We start from the raw sequence: 6,000 nt of genomic DNA, 5'->3' as shown, positions 1-6,000 counted from the left end.
TAGACCCGAACCCGCTCGGGCCGGACATCGGGTTTCGGATCTAAGCGGACCCTTGAAAACCTCTATTATGAGCGGCTGCATAGGCCATATGTATTGAAATGTCTCTTACAAACAGTGAAATTAAATTAAAGTGCACCTATTTTATTGCTAAAATACGTTATTTTGTGTATTTGGTATAATACAATGTGTTCGCATGGTTTATAGTTAAAAAAAAAACATTATTTTCCACATACCGTACATTTTTGTAGCTTCAGATTTACCTGTCTTCCTCAAACGCTCGGATTTTGTACAAAAAGCTCTGTGTCCCTGATTTGCCAGCTAATCTGTACGTTGTGATTGGCCTAAATACCTCTGACGTCAGCTGGAAATGTGACGCTCCTTATCATGTTTTAAAGATTCGCTCACAATGCAATGCTAACAGGAGTTAACTTACAGGCTGAGTCCGAAGCGGGAGGAATTATGCTAATGTCAGTCTTCTACATCACCAATCCCAGGAACTTGCCTACAATCCGTGTGTTTGTTGTAGTCCAAGAAAAAAGATTTACGTTGGAGACGATAACTCGCATCATCGTTTACTTTGGGTTTGTACCTTTTGCATATCGTTAACATACTAATACACACCTACACACCAAAGAAAAAGTAAAATCGTGAATCCAGTGGCGTAGCAAGTGAGTCCCGGGCCCATATGCAAAAAAAATTACGGGCCCCCTTAAGCCAAAGCCCCCCCAACCTTGCCCATTGGCACTGTTAACTGTGGCGTGCAGGTCTGTTAACAACATATACTTTTAATAAGATAGTCAAATATTTTTACTTTACTTTTTTACTTTAAAGGGTAGATTTAAATAAAGAAAAAACGAAATGTTTTGGGTAGTTTTTGACTCGTGACTAACTTCTCCACCTTCTCTTTTCTTTTTGAGGCCCCACTTTTATGTTTATATTTGTCCATCCTTAATGTTCATGTAGATAGCCGCTATAGTAACCTCTCACACTGTGTTTTCCTTCTTTTTTTGGCGCGGCGATGCGTCATGCAAAAAAAATAATAAACGCAAACAAGAAATGACGGAGAAATTAGACATTACGGAGAAATAAGAAATCACTACACATGATATGCATACAAAAAGATATTTATTGCTGCCACAAAAATTTTATTGAAAAAAAAATTAATTAAAAGCTGGGACGGGCCCCCTATTGGCCCGGGCCCATTTGCACGTGCATACCCTGCATGCCCAGACGCTACGCCACTGCGTGAATTGGACAATATGTGCTCTTTAACCGAAATTCATTCATAAGCATTACTAATTCTATGCATTAGAGGCCTTACCCAAATGGACTGTATATGTCTGCCCTGTAAAAAGTGATGATATATCAATATATATTTGTATTTTAATTTTGCAAAATAATTTCAGCTTGTTTTTCTAAGTTATGTCAACTTCTCAAAAGTTAAAACTTCAATAGTACGTCTGGGCTCTTGGAAGAGCGTCTTATTCTGCATCGGGCTAGAGCAATGTTCTCGATAAAGATGTAGGTCTTAGTGACAGACAATTTAACACTGCCTCAAAATACCCAGACGCTAGCTTGGTCTTCCGATTGGTGAGTTTATTACCACGTAACACAAATTGTCTGTAAACAAAGCAAAGCTCGTTTAATGAAATGATAATCGTTCTAATAATGCTTGCTGTGCAATGACAATATTAATTATGCTGATTCACTGATTGTTAATGTTTCCAATTATAATTAATGCAACATTTCAAATGGGTAGATCTATAGAAACGAATTCATATCTCAGTTGTTTCTCCAAGGCAGCAATTACATTAAATGTGAAATGGAGATCAAATGGACACTGAATATTTCAAATTATAGCTCACGGCTGTTTTGTGAGTTTGGACTATGTAAGTGTGCATATATGCATATGTTGTGTGACATTGCCTGTGAAAACCTAGCTAAAGTCGTTTTTTGTGAGTTACTGTACATAAAATAATCTTATGTATGGTAAAGAATATTGTGTAAAAATATAACCTTGATATATTTAATATTTTGACTAAGTAAGATCACGTCAAAGATTAAAATCAACGAGTGCAATCAAACTTTGGTTTTCCTATAATTGATTGAAACATTAACCTGGATTTCACATGCGTATATTTTATAATAGTCTATTTTGGGAAAGCATCCATTGCGCTGCACTGGCAGGGTTGTGCCCGCTACAATGTGTCTTTGATTGAATGGCAGGCAGCAAGGCATTTCCAAAGGTTACGTTGTGCTAAGCTAATTAAGATCTTGCCTTGGAGTCAGTACCCATACATCGACCACGTGTTTGCCAACCACAGTGAAGTGATAAGCGTACAGGCCACGGCTGAAGTTACGTAGACCCATCTGAGCATGTCAGAGTCGGATTGAGATGTCAAGCGTCAGACAATGAAAATAACAGACACGTACGCACACAGAGATCGTAAACTGACACACAGTTCAACTTCCACACGTTCACTCCATTGATCCATTTTCTACACGAGCGGGCAAATCATCAAAGCGAACATCCGTGCCACAAGGTGGGTGGTGGAGCCATGGCAGCTTTGTATGTGTGTATATGTGTGTGTATGTGTGCCCATAAGGAAAATCACAAGATTTCCTTAATATCTCACTTGTTTGTTATGAAAAGAAATGAGATTGGATGGAGATTAAATTGATTCTTTTCAGAAACGGGCTGTAATGTTTGTGAATGTCTGAGATGGTCTCCAAAGTTGGCAATTCTTTATATTGACAGTACTGTTGATTAAGGTGATTAGCAGACAGTTTTATCCAAAGTCACTTACTAAAGTAAAAAAACAATATTGAGTGATTCCGCCGCCAATCAAAACTCATCATGAGCTGAACATTTCAAATCTTATTATTCTAAAACAACATTTCCTGGGCTTTGCTATCTGCTGTTACTTAATCACTGTACTCTCTAAAAAAATTGGGTTGCTTTAACCCATACACTGTAAACTGTAAAAAAAAATGCAGCATAAAGTAAAAAAATATTTTTATGCTTCAATCTACTATGTTATGTTTTCACTTGTGATAAGTTCACATAACTTGTCAAATTAAGTTAAAATTGTTTAATTTAATTTGTTACGTTAAAGTAACATAAAAATACATTGTTTTGATATCAGTTTACAGTGTAGTTGAGTCAAACATGGACAAACCTAACAGTTAAGGTAACAACAACCCAGCATAGGGTTATTTATAACCAAACAGTTGCGTTTGTCCATATTTGACCCAACTAGACTGTAAAAATTAAAAGATGGATCAGCTTAAAGGGGACATTTTTTTAAGATGTCAAATAAATCTTTGGTGTCCCCAGAGTACACATGTGAAGTTTTAGCTCAAAATATCATATAGATAATTTATTATATATAACATGTTAAAATTGCCACTTTGTAGGTATGAGCAAAAATGTGATGTTTTAAAATGCTGAATGGCTGTGCCGTGGTTATAGTGCAGATTAAGGAGCGGTATTATCCCCTTCTGACATCACAAGGGGAGCTAAGTTTCAATGACCTTTTTTTTCACATGCTTGCATAGAATGGTTTAACAAAACTAAGTTACTGGGTTGATCTTTTTCACATTTGATAGAAACACTGGGGACCCAATTGTAGCACGTAAACATGGAAAAAGTCAGATATTCATGATATCTCCCCTTTAAGTAATTACTTCAATTGGTAACACCTAAAAATTTAAGTGAAAAATTTAAATAGAAAATGTTTAAATATTTCAGGCGTTATAGTAATTTTTAAAGCTTACATAACACACGCTGTTTCTGCATTTCTGATGTTAATCTGGAGTAACTATAGAGTAGTATTACATCCTTTATATCTCTGAAGAGTCTTTAGTTTAATCAGATTTATAAAAGAAAGGTTAGCTTTACCGAATCTTTCCAATAACGTACGAAAAAATTAAGAAGGAGGAGTTATTACCTCAGGAGAAGCGAGTACGAGTCATGCAACACTATACAACACTGTTTAACTTATGATTCACTACATGTTTGAGTAATTTATATAATATGCACGTGCCTATTTCCAACATAAGACAGAAGTCTTACTTACCCCATGCAACTCATGACCCCGTTGGGACTTTTCAATGAAATCAAGCACATCAAAAACACGCAAAACTCCACTGCTACCCCGGATTATAAACTATATCCATTGTTTTCATAAGGCTGGATTTCTTCTCCTTACATCCAAAAACACACTTCTTCTTTCATGCCATTGTTGAGTTTTGAAATTAAACAAAGCTGTCACGTGATGTGATGTTTATAAGTTCTGATTGACAAGTGGGCGGGTTTTCCTGGGGAAGTGCCCCAAAAAAACTTTCCGAAACTTGTACGAACCCTGGCGAAGGGCATTCGGCACAGAAATACTCTGTAACACGCCCAACTGCTTTTTTGACACTTTGCCTACATTTACCATGAGGAAACAACTCTATAACTATGTTAATAAGTCAGAATGCATGAAATACCATTGAACTGCCCCTTTAAGTGTTTTAACCCTAAATTTCCCACTTAAAGTGAGAAAATGTAAGTTTATAAAACAATTTTTTTCACGTGTTATCAACTAAAGTAAGTTTTCTATGTATAGCAGCATATAGCATTATATATAATTTTGTTCAAAGTTAAATGAACATTAAACATTTACAAGTCTTTGTCTTTACAGAGTAAAACTAAAAAACAGCATCAAGCAAAACATTCTGGGAAACAAAATCTGAAGCAAAAAACAGAAAAAGGTTGATGATGATTTCTGGTTATTGTATAGTTTTATTCTGTAAAGATAAAGACTTGTTAATATTTAAAATGTATTTAACTTTGAACAAACTCTTGACAGTAAATAACATAAATGTAAATCTACGGTAAATTACCGGCAACCCAGCTGCAATAACATTGAAATTTTTACGGACTTTTTTTACAGTGTACATATATATATATATATATATATATATATATATATATATATATATATATATATATATATATATATATATATATATATATATACTTCTCAGTAGTCAAGAAAGTTCAAATGAATTGTAATTTCAATATATATATATATATATATATATATATATATATATATATATATATATATATATATATATATATATATAATTCTCAGTAGTCAAGAAAGTTCAAATGAATTGTAATTTCAAATTGATTAAACTTAAAAATTTAAGTGCAACAAGGATTTATTATAGTGTTGAATTGATTTCTTACATTCATTCATTCATTTATCCATTGTACATTTTCAAACATCTTAGATCTCATGAAGTCTCCAGAAATTAAATTTCACAGTTATAAAAGATCAATCACTATGAAATAACATTTTCTTTCATGATCCTGTAGCTCATTTGGTAGAGCATTAAGCAAGGCAAAGGTCATGTGTTTGATCCCAGGGAACACACTTGAATACAGTAAATGTATAATTTGAATGCACTGTTAGTCGCTTTGGATTTGTGTCAATGAATTAAAATGAATTTGGGACAGTGTGAATACTTGTGGTGATGATGTGTGTGTGCATGTAGTGTGTCTCAGAGCGTGTCCCTTCTCCATAAGGGCCGCGTTCTGCCCGCACTCTTTCTCACACTATTCCCAATGGTGCGTGGCTCAGTGAGACTGCGCCTAGTCAAGCAAGCGGCCCATGCTCAGTGGCATTTCCTAAATGCGGCCCAGCTGGAGGTCTACTCTCTCGCCCGTCTGAGTGGCACACACACACACTCCTAGCTGGAGAGGGAGGGGCGAGATACGACGATGAAGATGTGCGTGTATGATGGTTGATAGCGTTCAGCTCCTCATTCGCAATCACGGGTACCGCTATGGCTATTAGCCACTGCGGCGACGCATTTGATGCACATTTCCTGTCACAGTGGTCTAGCTCCATTTTGAATGCGCACGAGTGCGTGCAGTGCTTAATTTTCATCAGCCGACTGTGCGATGCTCTTTCTTTTAAGTAATGTCGGTGTCTTTTTTTAATGGTA

The sequence above is a fragment of the Misgurnus anguillicaudatus genome, chromosome 6, assembly GCF_027580225.2.
Source record: "Misgurnus anguillicaudatus chromosome 6, ASM2758022v2, whole genome shotgun sequence".
NCBI lineage: Eukaryota > Metazoa > Chordata > Actinopteri > Cypriniformes > Cobitidae > Misgurnus > Misgurnus anguillicaudatus.
The sequence above is the reverse complement of the archived record's forward strand: the minus strand, read 5'-3'. Positions refer to the sequence as shown.